This window comes from Girardinichthys multiradiatus, chromosome 7 (assembly GCF_021462225.1).
Source record: "Girardinichthys multiradiatus isolate DD_20200921_A chromosome 7, DD_fGirMul_XY1, whole genome shotgun sequence".
In the NCBI taxonomy this organism is placed as follows: Eukaryota; Metazoa; Chordata; class Actinopteri; order Cyprinodontiformes; family Goodeidae; genus Girardinichthys; species Girardinichthys multiradiatus.
In genome coordinates this window covers 10054464-10071470 of record NC_061800.1, presented here as the reverse complement: position 1 = coordinate 10071470, position 17007 = coordinate 10054464, and positions in this window count along the sequence as shown.

Below are 17007 nucleotides of genomic sequence, written 5' to 3'. Positions count from 1 at the left end.
GGAAACCATTTTTAAAATGAGCAGTTTTTCATGCAGAACATGGAGTGAGAGAGTGTTGCTGAACAGCCACCAGGAGGTGCTGCAACACCCTACTCACCCCTACTATACATGGCCTCAGGAATGAGAAGGAACAAAACTGACGGACTGTCTGAGCTGTTTAGCTTTGGAGTCCTAGATCCAGACTTGATGTTGTAAGTTGGTGCATGATGTATAAAGCTGTGAACCTAATGTTTGAAATATGCATACTTTAATCAGGACATATGCATTATGTGACTCCACTGCTGAGTTTATGAATGTGAAGCTTATTCTCTAAATTGAAAACGGGTTTGCATTTGCAATTGAAACTGCATTTTGGATCGGCAGGCAACTCCCTGCACAGATGTACTTTAGTTCGTTTAAAGGGACAGCTGAGTTTCTCTGAAGTGAAGTTTCATGAGACACTTTTGCTTTGTTAGGGTAAAACTTACAGTGGGTTGTATATGACATTCTCTGTTTTTGGAAAAGCAATGTACCACTGTGAACACCGTTAGAAGAAGAATTCAGTCAAGAGTGTCAGTTGTTCAAAGTGAAACAGAAATGACCCCCCCTTTTATATGAACATTTATGTATTCTAGGCTTCCTTGGTCCTCTTCATAAACTGCCTCATGTGTTTTAGTGTTGCCAAATGTTCCTGAAATGTATGAGATGCTCTTACATACGGCTAAACGTGTTGCTGCAGCTGTAGAAAATGTAAGTGAATACCTTGAAAGGAGAATTTCACTAAAAACATCCGGATAAAGAGGAAAAACACAGGAAATATACAAATGTGAACTGATAATTACCGTTATGCCTTATGTGATGTCATCAGAGGAAACAGGGTCCTTGCTAGCTTGTTTTGTAAATGTTTACATAACGAATTACAACAAAATACCAAAGTAAATAAATATACTGACAAGGTCTTGTTATTTTATGGTTCACAAACTAGATCTAAAGAGAGTTTGATTGGTTTTACAGAAACATCGGCCAACAACTTTGAGATGTAAACTAAATTTAGAGCATCCTCATCAATTTACCTTATCAATAAGCAGAATAAAAGCTATAATGTCTGCTGTTATTAAAGGGTAAAATTGTGTTTTTATTCTCACATATCCAATCCTGGAATAACTCAACTATCAATCTACATTCTTTCCTGTCGTCCGGACTTCAGTTCCTTGCATTTACACACCACATGTCCTCGGTTCATTAGTATTTTGGTGTGCACCCACTCATTTTCTATTTTCTGAACACTCATGCACCTTCCATTTACATGCCTTTCTCCCAGTGGCCTGCTTGTTGATTGTTGCACGTGCTGCCCTCTGAATGGGTTTAGCTGCTGGTTTTTTACTTCTCAGTGCTTCTGACAAGATCTATGTTTTAGTCAGCAGCAGTAGTCTGTTTATTGAGGTCCCAAAATATTAATTTATTGGCTATTTATTAAGTGACTTTACTGATTGTGTATAAAATCTGAACATATAAATGAATACTAATGATAGGAGGTGGAATAAAAACTCAACCAAAAACAAGTGGGAACCTTGATAGTTGCTCATTTACACAGCAAAGAAGTTACCCCTATATACACAGATGAGGCATGACCTTGTGAATGCATGTCCAGTACTGTGTTGGTTCCCCTGACCTGTGAAGACATGGACTTCATCAGACCTCATCAGAAGGTTTTGCTGTGGCTTCTGGATATCAAGATATCAACCAGAGAGGCTTCAAGTTCGGTAATTTGCAAAGAGGATCATCCATAAATAGGACATGTTTGTCCAGCAAATCTCAAATATGCTGGATGGTATTGAGTTCTTGGAAATTAGGAAACAAGTCAACACTTCTAACTTATTGTTGTGCTGAAAGGGTTGTATGATCTGCAATAATTCATGGGTAATGGGTATTCCTCAGTTATATCCCCATTGATGGGCAGGGTTTTACCGGCAGAACATTGCCCAAAGTATCAGACTGCCCAAGCCAGCTTGCCATGTTCCCATTTTGCGTCCTGGTGCCATGTGTTCCCAAGTGATCATATCTATGTCCATCTATGTTATATAAAAGAAAACATGAGTTAAAAGATCATACTACCTTATTTCACTCTTCTGTCCCTGTTTTAATGCCCATTGTTGGTGGTCACATAGATACCATGTGTCATAATATGTGGTATTGCAGGACCCAAATGCAGGCAAGAGACAGGCAGCAACACGGTGAAGGTAAAAAAAAAGTGTTCTACTGAACAAAGCAATTTGGAAGCTAAAAGAATAAAAACGCCAATTTTCCTTCTTTCAACCACTTTTGATATATACTGACGACTGGAGACAGGACACATTGCACAGGAGTTGCAGGTTTAGATAATCACAGTTAGGCTTTGGTGAAACTTGGTCAATTTTTCACACCTATTTTCCTGCTTCTAACAGATCAACTTTAAGGACAAAATAAATTGTATACACCCTACTCACTAGCAGGTACAATGATGAAGACATAATTTGTTACTGTATGCTTGTATTACCTCTCAGTAGTCATGATGTTATGTCTGATTGGTGAAATCTTCATAAGGCTTGGTATTTCACAACAACTCTGGCAGAAAAGGACTGCAAAGATGTAAATCCTTTGAAAAGAATGTGTTCTGTTTTTCTGTTGATAGTTATAGAACTGATGCCAGAGGACTGTCAAAAACCAAACAATACACAGTTTCTCCAGCCGCTGCACTGCTTGTATGTTTTGTTTCCCAGGTGCTTTAAATAGCCTGATTTTTCCCAAACTTGCAAGTTGTTTTTCAAGCAGTACACAGTAAAATAAAGTAACACCTCTGCTCTGGTGACATTTCTTTGACAAGCAAGTGAGAAAGAATAAAAGGAAAAGACCATTGATCAGAATCCCTCCACCCATTTTCTGTGCCTCAACAGCTACCTCTTATTTCCTACAAGCAGTATGTGTGGCTCCATCGTATCTATTGGGGCATTAGGCTAAGAGGATGGGTTCATTTTTATCAGTGGAGAATGCGGGCATTTGTGAGGTCACTGCACTGTTGAGTTGGTAAACATATCCATCAGGGTGGCAGCAGATACTGAGACATGAACCCACCAACAGCTCCAAGCAGGCAGTCACATTCTCTCTGCTCTGATACTTAGTATTTTTATCCCATTCTCTCAGTGTGACAGATGTTATAGGAAGTCTTGGCCACTATGCCATCATGTCTGTCACAGTTGAATTGACTTTGATTATAAAGAAAAAAGTTGTCTACTAAAATTCCCTTATAATTACTTGAGCTGAAGGTTGTCAACAAACCAACAGTCTTCCATATACTTCTTCGTTTATACTCAATCTCTTACATTATTAGTCAGTTGAAACTCTGGGGGCCGTTCATGTTCTGCTCCACTTGTGTTTCTTGGAGAAATATTCCTTTTTTCTTTGTGAATGCTATTATTAACTTTGATCCTCACAATATATTTATCCTTTCACATGCCAGTTTTAATAGTTAAACCATTAGCCAGCAAACTCAGTGTAAATGGGAAAAAAATGAAAAAACGTGGAAAAATGATTCATTTCCCATCCCTAATATGCAAATAGTTTTTTATTGTGCATGTGGTTGGGTTGTTATGGATGCCTGGGAGTGTTAAACGTTGTCAACAACACCTGTCTTGGTCCATTATTAGCCTTTGCTCCCCCTTGTGTTCTGTTGGATACAAAAAATGTCATTTTTTTAAAGATTGCAACAGGAATAATCATATTGTTTCCTATTTTTTTCTGTATGCTGCTGTGCTCACCATACATAGCAAATATCCCTACGTTTTCAGACATTTTAACCCTAAAGATGCTGGTTTAGTGATTTAAGTTTCTGTTTAAAACATATAACCAAAGAAAATAACATTAAATGTGTATCTTGTTTTTTTCCACACATAGAAATCAGATTTATTTGGGGAGGTGGAGGAATATATCTACTCCTTGTGGAAAGCAAAACATGATATTTTGAAGGACTTTCAAAAACAGGAAATAAAAGTAAACTTAAAAACGAAAATAAATTCCAATGGTAACATATTTAAAAATTGTTTTCTGAATGAATAATAATCAAAAATGCTGAACAGACACAAATTGCTCTATTCAGTTTCACAAGCATGTTGAGACTTGATGAAAAGGGGAAAAAATATTTTAAAACTTGCATCAGCAGTGTAACATGGGTTGGATTGGTAATTAGTGGTTGAGTCCACTTCACAGTCCATGTGTCCATCAGCAAGCTTCTCCAAAAGTAACTAAAAATAAAATACAGGAAGCACAAAAATATCCATGAGTGTTAATTCTGTAGACTTGAAAAAATATACAGTATGTGTTATGCAATGTTTTTGGGACTCTGCAAATGGTATGCATGTGAAAAGAATTCAAGGTAAGATTTACTTTATTGTCCCCTAAGGGAAATTTGTTGTGGGCAGTAGTACAGCAAGACTGCAAAAAACATACAAACACAGTATAAAACAAAACCTAAACAAAGTTACGTCGCAGTACAGAAAAATATCAACGAAATAAAACAGCCGTACTGAAGCACACATCAAAGCATGGGATAGTAAACTGACAATAAAATAATAAATACATAGGAACTATTACACGTCCTAGCGCATTACTATTGATAAATATCACAATAACAAGCATAAAGAAATAACAATATGATTAAGTGATAATAAAATATTTAAAAGGTGACACAACAATATGAAATAACCCTTTCCACCATTCAACCAAGTAAGTGATTGAAATTTAATAAGAAGAGGACGTTGGAACGAAGGATAAATGTTTGCTTTTACCAAATAACGTTTACCAAATGTAGTAGTACATAATCTGCAAAAACAAAGGCTGAAAATTCGACCCAGTTATTTTCATTGATGTTTTTCAGTACTTTCACAAGTCTAGATTTAGACTGAACTGCAAGTGAGCCAAACCAAGCACCCTTCCCATACTCATTTATACTGCCAATGACAGCATTATAAAAGTTTGCATAATCTGACTCCAAACAGCCTCTGCATAAAAAATGCAGTCTTTGGGCTAGTCTGGAGCACAAGTAGTCAACATGGGCACTCCAGCACAAAGTGTCCCACATTTTAAATTCTCAAGGTATTTAAAGTTGTGCAACTGTTCAATAATATTTTTTTTGTTATAATCTGCGTGTGATACGCAGAAGGGTATTCATCTGAAAATTTGATGACATGATTATTGGACTGCGTGCTTCTACATTCATTAGTGTAAAGGGTAAAGGATAGAGGAGAGCTGACGCAGCCTTGGGGCATACCTGTGCTACAATATTTCCCTTCAGACAAGGAGTTGTTTACCCTCACCTGTTGGGACCTGTTTGTAAAAAGAGAATAAAACCATTTTATAGTTAGAATATTGACACCCATATTAATCAATTTTTTGAGAGGCAAGTGAGACTGAACTGTATTAAAAGTCTCAAGGAGAGAAGCAATATTCATCTGAAGCATGTTAACAATTATCTTGAAACTTTTATTGACAACTGCGGTTAAGGCAACTGATCTGAAGTCATTGGTAACTGAAGTTTAAGACACTTTGGGAACAGAAATAATAATGGACGTTTCCCAAATTGCAGGCATGGTGTGACTGTTGTATGATTGCTGAAAGATAGAACACCGGGCAGAGGATAAAACTTAGGAGCAGGTTTCAAACCTGAGGAAAGAGTCATTAAGTTCATTTGCTTTAACGAAGTCATCTGAGGTGACCAAACGTTTCTGGCCCAAGTTCATGTTTGTTATGTTTTTCATCCACTCCCATAACCTTCTATTGTGCATGGAGGAGAAGCTTAGCTTGAAAGCAGAGTGGTGCCTCTCTCCTTCTTCCCTCAGTAGGAGGTGCAACTGACAGGTCTAGGGTCAGGAAAAGAGCTGCTAAAATTTCTGCAGACCCCACACACCCTGGGGGGTGGGGGGGGTGGGGGGCTGTAGGTTCTCGTGCAGAGAGAAAAGAAGCTTCTCTGTTGGAAAGAATGTAAGGACTATTTTTCAGTTTATCAAGAGAAAATTACAGGAAGAATATGAAAGGAAATGAAACATTGAATCTAGGAATATACCACAGTTTAGTAGAATACATATTTGTGAGTATCTTAGAAGAATTACAGTTGATGCAACATTTGATTGGGTCCTCTCAGCTTTTCTGCATCACTGCAGAAGTGATGTTCATGGAAAGCTAGTCTGCTAAAAATAGGAGCAACACTAGTTAAAGAATCGTCTGAATCTGCAAATCAAGTGTCTTCTGAGCACTGCTTCAGTGGAAAAATTATTGTTTTTACAGTATTAAATGTGCTTCTATTTGTAAATGTCTGCTTCACCTCTAGGATAAATTTTATAATACTGACTTTGATCACTCTACGTTTCTGATATTTGCATTTAGGTCAAAGCAGCATTTAAAAATCGTTCAAACTCATAAATGTAGACTGTTCAGATCTGTTCAGTTCATCTGATCTTTCTCTGATACTTTATTTCTATTATTTTCATATTATGTCATTTGGCATGGCCAAGCATATAAATATCAGATTGGTTGCTTTTCTATCAACCAGTCTTACGCATTTTAGAGGATCATTTAAAAATCCTAATATTTTGATTTTAGAAAATGAAGCTAACATAAATGAAGCTGAGCAGGAAGCATGCAAACCATGAACTTCACTGCTGAGCAGATTTACAAAGTATCACATGTATATGCATTAAGAAACCCCATCCTTACGGAGTAGCACACTGTAAATTTGACTTATTAATACAGATGCTTTACAGAAGATCTCATAAAGCACACCCACCCATCTTAATACCATATTAAATCATTGCAAACCATTTTCTACAGATAATGTCAAATTTTTTCGGTACAGTGCAACTGAAAAACATAAAACCTTCACTTTGATTCCATTTTCATCATTTAGTCTGCTTATGTAGGAGTCTATAAGAATTCTACATCTTGACTTAGTAATATCTGCCCTTTCTTTCTTGGAGTGATTCTTTAAATGTAACAGACTGTGAGGACATCTCTTGTCTGCAGCCCTCTTCAGGTGACCTCACATGTTTAGGTCTGGACTCTGACTTTTCATCTTTATAGATGTAGTTTTTCTATATTTATGTTTGTCTAAAACCACAGTTAATACTTTGTTCACAATTCTAAATACTAAATATGTTTAAATTTCAAACATATTTTACAGCATAATGAATGAGGCAAAGTGTTGTAAGTAAATGAATGAACTTCTGAGTGGTCAGAACAGGAAGTGCTATCTTTACATTTCCAGCCACAAATGTCCTTGTAATGTTGCATGTAGCTTAGTAGAGAGAGAATGACGGAGGTAAGTTATGTTTATTTTGTTTTCTAAATGACTCAAGTCATTTATTACAGTGTTCAGTTAGAGATATTCAGGTGGTGATTATTTTGAAAATGCAGCTATCGTGAACAGATTGTTATGAGCCATTATCATCCCATAATAATCCTGGCTAATAATTAAGCTCATCCTTTCACAGTAAAACATGTGCAGCAGCTGCAGTCAGTAGCTCAAATACCAGCTTCCTCTCACTCAAAAAAATGGTACTAAGATAAGAGTTTCAGACCAGGAGTCCAAGCCCAGTCCCAAGTGTTTAGGACTAGTTTAATCTTAAAATCTTTCATTTTATTGGCTTAAGTGTGACTCAGTTTGAGACTCAAGTCGGAGTCTAAAACTTGAGAGGCCATCTCTGACTTGTTGCTCCAGGACTTATTTGAACGCCACATAATCTGTGATAATAACTGTATGTTTGTTGACTGCTTTTAATGAAGGCATACTACATGAAATCAGTTATCATGTGAGGAAAAAATCTTTCTCTCCAGGCAACAAACTTTATGTTTATTACAAATGGGGAGAGGTCTTGACTTTATAGAAATCGTGTGGTTTATTTGCCTCTAAAAGTGAAAATGAAACTGGCAAATTTGTTTTCTTTCTCTTGCTCTCATTCAGCAGCGTTAGTGTTTCAGGCAGTAACAGCAACACTGTAGATGAGGTAAGACTCCACAATCAGTTTTCACCAGTTACCGTATAATAAATATTAGTTTGTTGAAATGTGTATTTTACATAATTTTGTCAGTCATATGTTTAGATGCAGTTACTGTAAATTGTTGTTTTAAAAGACAAGGTACCTAAACCGCCTTGCTTTGGACTGCTCTAGTATACAGTATTCATGGAGAGAAAGTGTGCCAATGTATTTGTGTTTAGATGTTGACCTTATTTACATATGTCCCTATCTAATAACATAACACATATTAGCTAGTTTATCTCTCAACGACATCTCTGCACAACTCTGTGCAGTGTTCACAATCAAGGATCTAGCTATTTAAACAAAAGCAGTACCTTTTCTTGCATTTCCTTTAATATATCAGTTCGTTGGGTAACTATATAATGGAGTTTAGACAAAAATTCAGAATGAAAGACTCACCTTCACTGTTTCCACCTTCCAATGACTCTTCTTTTCGTCTCCCGGCCTTCCAATCCTCTCTGCCTGATTCTCCATCTAATCACCCTCTGACGCCTTGCTTTTAAAGGACCCTCAGCTGTGTTCATCCTCGCTTGTCAGCTGAGCTCATCCCTCCTCCACCTCACCTTCACCATCTTCCGCCAATCCACCACCAGTGTCGGATCAGGGGGAAGACATCTCTAAATCTAAACCTTACAAATGATAATGTTAGCTCATGTCATTCTCAGCATTCATGTCTTCCTCCCAGGACCGAGTGCCAAAGAAATATCCATGTAATTTCACATCATTAAAACTTTTCTAATTGCCATCCCTTTTCTTTGTGAGTCTTTTCAGATTGAAATAGCCTTTGTCCCTTTTACACACAGACACAATTTGCAATATAACATTCTATTGAAATGACATAATTTTTGTTGCTTAAAGAAAGAGTTGCTAAACAAAATTTTGGTCTTGGGTTTTATTTTAGTGACCACTTCTGTTGTCATTTTCAGACTCTGGAGGGGTATGTTTCTACTTATTTTAGTTAGAAAACTCACATTTAACTTTTGAAATACATCTTTATTCAAAGGAAAGAACACATTTGGGTGTGGTGTCTAGGCTCCAACCTTATCACTCCATGTCCATGGATCTCAACAAGTCATTGCTGATTTTCTCCACTACCTAAATGTGTAGGCCAGGAAATGATGAGAAAGTCTCATAATTTCAGAGCATGGCTTGTTGACGACAAGTAGCAGAGCAGCAGTAGCAGCAGCAGCAGCAACTGATGTAGTGAAGCTTCCATGTGAAGCTGCAGCTCAGCTCAAGTTCAGTTACTTTAAAAGAATGCTACTACAGTGCCTTGCGAAAGTACTCAGCCCCCTTGAACTGGTCAACCTCTTGCCACATTTCAGGCTTCAAACATAAAGATATAAAATTCAAATTTTTTGTGAAGAATCAACAACAAGTGGGACACAATCGTGAAGTGGAATTAAATATATTGGATGTGTCAAACAAATAAAAAACTGAAAAGTGGGGCGTGCAATATTATTCAGCCCCTTTACTTTCCAGAAGTTCAGTGAGGATCTCTGAATGATCCAATGTTGTCCCAAATGACTGATGATGATAAATAGAATCCACCTGTGTGTAATCAAGTCTGCGTATAAATCACCTGCTCTGTGATAGTCTCAGGGTTCTGTTCAAAGCCCAGAGAGCATCAGGAAGACCAAGGAACACACCAGCCAGGTCCGAGATACTGTTGTGGAGAAGTTTAAAGCCGGATTTGGATACAAAAAGATTTCCCAAGCTTTAAACATCCCAAGGAGCACTGTGCAAGCAATCATATTGAAATGGAAGGAGTATCAGACCACTGCAAATTTACCAAGACCCGGCCGTCCCTCTAAACTCTCATCTCGAACAAGGAGAAGACTGATCAGAGATGCAGCCAAGAGGCCCATGATCACTCTGGATGAGCTGCAGAGATCTACAGCTGAGGTGGGAGAGTCTGTCCATAGGACAACAATCAGTCGTACACTGCACAAATCTGGCCTTTATGAAAGAGTGGCAAGAAGAAAGCTATTTCTCAAAAATATCCATAAAAAGTCTGGTTTAAAGTTTGCCACAAGCCACCTGGGAGACACACCAAACATGTGGAAGAAGGTGCTCTGGTCAGATGAAACCAAAATCGAACTGTTTGGCCACAATGCCAAATGATATGTTTGGCGTAAAAGCAACACAGCTCATCACCCTAAACACACCATGCCCACTGTCAAACATGGTGGTGGCAGCATCATGGTTTGGGCCTGCTTTTTGTCTGGAGGGACAGGGAAGATGGTCAAAATTGATGGGAAGATAGATGGGGCCAAATGCAGGACCATTCTGGAAGAAAACCTGTTGGAGTCTGCAAGAGACCTGAGACTGGGACGGAGATTTATCTTCCAACAAGACAATGATCCAAAACATAAAGCCAAATCTACAATGGAATGGTTCACAAATAAACGTATCCAGGTGTTGGAATGGCCAAGTCAAAGTCCAGACCTGAATCCAATCGAGAATCTGTGGAAAGAGCTAAAGACTGCTGTTCACAAACGATCTCCATCCAACCTCACTGAGCTCGAGCTGTTTTGCAAGGAAGAATGGGCCAGAATTTCAGTCTCTCGATGTGCAAAACTGATAGAGTCATACCCCGAGCGACTTGCAGCTGTAATTGCAGCAAAGGGTGGCGCTACAAAGATTGACGCAACGGGGTCGAATAATATTGAATGCCCCACTTTTCAGTTTTTTATTTATTAAAAAAGTTTGACACATCCAATAAATTTCATTCCACTTCACAATTGTGTCCCACTTGTTGATTCTTCACAAAATATTAGAATTTTATATCTTTATGTTTGAAGCCTGAAATGTGGCAAGAGGTTGACCAGTTCAAGGGGGTCTAGTACTTTTGCAAGGCACTGTACATTTAAAGTTTGAAGTATTGTCTATATCCCTTATACACACACACACACACCTTGTGAAAGAAGTTAGACTGCAAACATATGTGGAAAGAGGAAAATTGTATCCTGCACAATGAAAAAGTTGCTCATTTGAATTTTGGTTTTTAATTTCATTGATTATGTATTGCGTTTTGGACAGATTGTGGAGAGGTGTGTAGTCATCTGTTTCGGTTTGTTTTATTTTAATTACATTTTTTATCATTGCTTTTAAAGACAAATGAAAGGTAAACATTTGACACTGATCAGCTAAATAAATGATGGCAACTAATGTGTTCCCGTTATTTATGTGATTATTATTCAACCCTTTTATGTTTTTTGCACATCTAGACATTTCCATGCATTGCTTGTCTGTGGCATGTTGCCTTACTGCAGAGTCGGTAATCAATGATCTACCAGCGTAGCTTTCATACATTACAGGGTTTTTGGGTTTAAACCCCAAACACCCAAATCTCAAAGCTTTCTCCCATTTAGTGCTGCATAATTTAGGCTGTAATAAATGTGTTCAACAATCAAAAAGTCACATATAGCAAAAGATCAAATTTAATAGTTTTTTTTTTTTGACCATTATGATTTAAAATTGATTTCCAACATAGTTTAAGTTAACTACATCTTTATCAACTAAATCTAGTGTTTTGGTCTCTGGTAAGTTAGTCCAGTACTTTTTCACCTAGGTAACAAAGAGTAAGTGCTATTTACACAATTTATAGTGAGGTTCATAATTGTTGTTAGGAACAAGAACTGTTGAAATTCCCATATTTCAAATCACTAAATATACAATTCTGATCTTAATCCAAAGTCACAGAAAAGGTTTGCACAAAGATATGTGTTTTAAAGATATGTGCAGCTGGATTGTTATTAGGTTGTAAGTTTTCAAAATGCTGGAAGGAGCAAGAAAACAGATTGAGTGGGTATTTCATTATGAACAACATTTAAACTCAAGCTGCCTGTTCATCAGCTGATCCAAAGTTGAAGACACCTTCCCTGTGCAGAGTACACATCTCCAGTGGAACGCCCTTGTCATACAAGAAGTGTAAGAACCATCCAGATGAAATCATTTTTCTTTGGAAGATTAAACTGTCTCCTACCTTTCAGTGTCCCTTGTTTGTTGGACCATTACAAAGTCCAAGGGGGCAGGTTTGTGGTTTCTTTAAACCGTTCTGGTCTCGTGTGGTTATGGCTGCAGTAAGGATCAGTAAATACTTTTATTTGGGTCAAGGGTCTGACTGTCGTTAGGGAAAGCCCGTTGGATCCTCTTGCAGGTCTGTAAGGGCCTACTGTATTCGTAGGATTTCTTATTCTTTCTTCTTTTTTCCGTTGCGTCTTTGAGGGGCAATTTGGGGACTTTCCCATGCACCAAAACTCACAAGATTTTACCCAAAATTGTGCCCCGCGTGAAATTCTTATTCCTTAATGTCGTTGCCAAACCACTTAGTCACGCCCCCAAACGTGAAAGAAGCCGAACCGTAAGTCGTAGAGATCTGAAATTTGGCACACAGGTAGAGCAGCTCAAACCAAGAACAAAAGTCTCTTGGGGGTATGCCCTAAAATGCACAGGAAGTTGGCCATTTTGGGTCAAAGGCCAATTTCTGGCCATTTTTCACTTTTACTCACCTCGAACTTTAACGAACTCCTCCAAGGAATTTTTAGCTATTGGCTTCATCTTTGATCAATATGCAGTTAAGGGATGGGGGATTAAAAGTTATCAAAATCGTACATTTTTGGCCATGTTTAGGGGGCGTGGCCGGGGCACGAAAATGGCATTCGCGCCCACAGAGAAAAAAATGCAATAATTTCCCCAAAGAAACGCCAAATCACACCAACGTTGGCATGAAGAAGGACCTTCAGGTTCCCGACAATCCTATGGGGTCATATGCTGACATCATCAAAGTCACGCCCCCTGAGAACAGGAAGTCCCTTTTTTTACTGGGATAGGTTGCTATCTGGCTGTGTACACGCAATCACCTTGAAACTGTCAGGTGACTGATAACTAGAGGGGTCTAACTTCGTTTGAAGCCAAGTGACTTTTCATAAAAGGGCGTGGCCCTGATGGGGCGACGAAGTTGGACGTCACCCCATGGCCATATGTTTGGCTTTAATTTCCACATACATCATCTGATCTGCACCAAATTCAATGTGATTAATCCTAGTCCAGTCCCCAACAGAGATCTAATGACATTCTTGGTGGGCATGGCCTAATTCGTCCACAGCGCCCCCTGGAAAATTAAAAAAAATCTGCCCCAAGCCATGCTTTGACTGAGGTATCTGAAATTTGGTACACATGTAACTTGTCAGGACCTACAAAAAAGTCTCTTGGAGCATTTTGTCCAAACCCAACAGGAATTCGGCAATTTTGGATTGAAGTTGTTATTTTGACCCCGGTTTTGCCCTTTCTAGCCCGCATATCTGAACAAACTCCTTCTACAGCTTTTGACTTAGAGACTTGAAAATCACTCAATATACTTTTAAGGCACTGGGGATCAAAAGTTTGTGGGCGTGGCTAAGCCTCAAAATCTGACTTCTCGCCATGTAACACGAAACTGTTATAGTTCCTACAAGGAAAATCACAGACACATGAAATCTTTTGGGATTGGTCCATATGACACTCTGATCAATATTCAATGGTCAAATGCTCACATCATCGAAGCCCCGCCCTCTGACAACAGGAAGTCTCATGTTTTTCTTTAGAAAGTAAATTTTTCATGTTCTTCACGTAATCAATGTGAAACTGTCCCAAGTAACAGATAACATGATGGTCTAAGACAGTCGCCAGTACTGACTGCTTAAGCTGGAGGGTATGGCAATGACGGCGTGGCGAATTCTGATGTCACGCCACGGCCATACGTTCTAAATTACACATGCATGGTCCGATTCACTTCAAAATAAATATGGCTGATCTTTGTCAGCTCCCAAACAGCTCTATTGGATTACATTGAAATTTGGATCAACAGCGCCCCCTAGGACAATTCAAGGGCTATATCTCCCTCATACATCATCGGATCCACTTGAAATGTAGTATACATGATCATGAGTTAATGAAGGACATGTTGACACAGTCAATTGATAACACACTTTAGCCCCGCCCTCTAAGAAACAAATGAGTGTAGCTTCCATGAGGAAGGTCCGATTCACTCCAAACTGAATATGCTTGATTTTTGTCAGCCTCCAAACACCTCTATTGGATTACATTGAAATTTGGATCAATAGCGCCCCCTAGGACACTTCAAGGGGTATATTTCCCTCATACATCATTGGATCGACTTGAAATGTAGTATACATGGTCATAAGTTAATGATGGACATGTTGACACAGTCGATTGATGACATCACTTTAGCCCCGCCCACTAATAAACAAATGAGTAGCTTCCATATGGAAGGTCCGATTCACTCCAAACTGAATATGGTTGATGTTTGTCAACCCTCAAACAGCTCTATTGGATTACATTGAAATTTGGATCAATAGCGCCCCATAGGACACTTCAAGGGCTATATCTCCCTCATACATCATTGTATCCACTTGAAATGTAGTATATATGATCATGAGGTAATGATGGACATGTTGACACAGACAATAGATTACATCACTTTAGCCCCGCCCACTAAGAAACAAATGAGTGTAGCTTCCATCAGGAAGGTCCGATATGCTCCAAACTGAATATGGTTGATCTTTGTCAGCCCCTAAACAACTGTATTGGATTACATTGGAATTTGGATCAACAGTGCCCCCTAGGATATTTCAAGTGCTCTATCTCCCTCATACATCATCAGATCCACTTGAAATATAGTATACATGATCATAAGTCAATGCTGAACATGTTGCCACGTTTTCTAATTATTAAAAGATCAGGACACCCCTATACCACAAAGTGGTTTGGTCTAAATGCACATCCTGTTTCCAATGGGAGGGGCTATCGGCTGCTACTCTCAGCAGCTCCGTTTTCAGAGCGGGTCAGACACACTTGAGGAAACTGCACTAATGTGTCAGTATGTCATTTATCATATCACTCCCACCTCCGGGAGAGCATTGACCAGATTCCGGAGGATGTTGGAGTTAGAGTCCGAGTGGACCATGTTCTCTGCATCTATTGTCGATGCTGCTGCCCGTAGCTGCGGCCGTAAGGTCTGCGGTGCCTGTCGTGGCGGCAATCCCAGAACCCGGTTGTGGACACCGGCAGTAAGGGATGCTGTCAAGCTGAAGAAGGAGTCCTATCGGCTGTGGTTGGCTTGTGGGACACCTGAAGCGGCTGACGGGTACCGTGATGCCAAGCGTGCTGCGGGCTGGGCTGTGGCAGAGGCAAAAACTTGGGCCTGGGAGGAGTTCGGTGAGGACATGGAGAGGGACTACTGGTTGGCCTCGAAGCGATTCTGGCAAACCGTCCGGTGCCTTAGGAGGGGGAAGCAGTGCTTCGCCAACACTGTTTATAGTGGGGGTGGGAGGCTGCTGACCTCGACTGAGGACATTATCGGGCGGTGGAAGGAGTATTTCAAAGATCTCCTCAATCCTGCCATCACGCATTCCCTGGTGGAAACAGAGGCTGGGGACACGGGGTTGGACTCTTTCATCACTCAGGCTGAAGTCACCGAGGTGGTTAAAAAGCTCCACGGTGGCAAGGCTTTGGGGGTGGATGAGATCCCGCCCTGAGTACCTCAAATCTCTGGATGTTGTGGGGCTGTCATGGTTGACACGCCTCTTCAACATTGCGTGGCACTTGGGGACAGTGCCTCTGGACTGGCAGACTGGGGCGGTGGTCCCCCTTCATAAGAAGGGTGACCGGAGGTTGTGTTCCAACTACAGGGGGATCACACTCCTCAGCCTCCCTGGTAAGGCCTACGCCAGGGTATTGGAGAGGAGAGTCCGGCCGATAGTCGAACCTCGGCTTCAGGAGGAGCAGTGTGGTTTTCGTCCTGGCCATGGAACACTGGACCAGCTCTACACCCTCTGCAGGGTATTCGAGGGTTCATGGGAGTTTGCCCAACCGGTTCACATGTGCTTTGTGGACCTGGAGATGGCATTCGACTGTGTCCTTTGTGGTGCCCTGTGGGGGATGCTCCAGGAGTACAGAGTCGGGGGCCCTTTATTAGGGGCCATCCGCCCTCTGTACAAGCGGTGCAGGAGTTTGGTCCGCATTGCAGGCACTAAGTCGGACCGGTGCATATTGATTCCCAGGCTCGAGGGCTGCCCTTTGTCACTGTTCATTACTGTTGTCCTGTTCACAACTTTTATGGACAGGGTTTCTAGGCGCTGCCAAGGGCCGGAGGGGTTCTGGTTTGGGGACCAGTGGATTTTGTCTCTTCTTTTTGGAGATGACGTGGTCCTGCTGGCCCCGTCTAGCCAAGACCTGGGATGGTTCACAGCCGAGTGTGAAGCGGCTGGGATGAAGATCAGCTCCTCCAAGTCGGAGGCCATGGTTCTTGACAGGAAAAGGGTGGCTTGCCCTCTTCAGGTTGGAGGGGAGTTCCTGCCTTAAATGGAGGAGTTCAAGTATCTCGGGGTCTTGTTCACGGGTGAGGGTAAAATGGCGTAGGAGATCGACGGACGGATTGGTGTGGCTACTGCAGTAATGTGGACGCTGTGCCGGTCCGCTGTGGTGAAAAGAGAGCTGAGCTGAAAAGCGAAGCTCTTGATTTACTGGTTGGTCTATGTTTCTACCCTCACCTATGGCCATGAACTTTGGGTCATGACCAAAAGAACGAGATCCTGGATAAAAGTAGCTGAAATGAGCTTCTTCCACAGGTTGGCGGGGCATTCCCTCGGAGTAGAGCTGCTGCTCCTCCACATTGAGAGGAACCATTTGAGGTGGCTCGGGCATCTATACCGGATGCCTCCTGGACGCCTCCCTCGAGAGGTGTTCCAGGCATGTTCCACTGGGAGGAGGCCCAGGACGCAGCCCAGGACACGCTGCAGGGACTATGTCTCTCGGCTGGCCAGGGAACGCCTTGGCCTCCACCCAGAGGAGCTGGAGGAGGTGTCTGGGGAGAGGGACATCTGGGTGTCTCTACTGAGTCTGCTGCCAGGATGAAGCGAAAGACGACGAGTACGAGTATGAGGAATTTCCATGCTGTGGC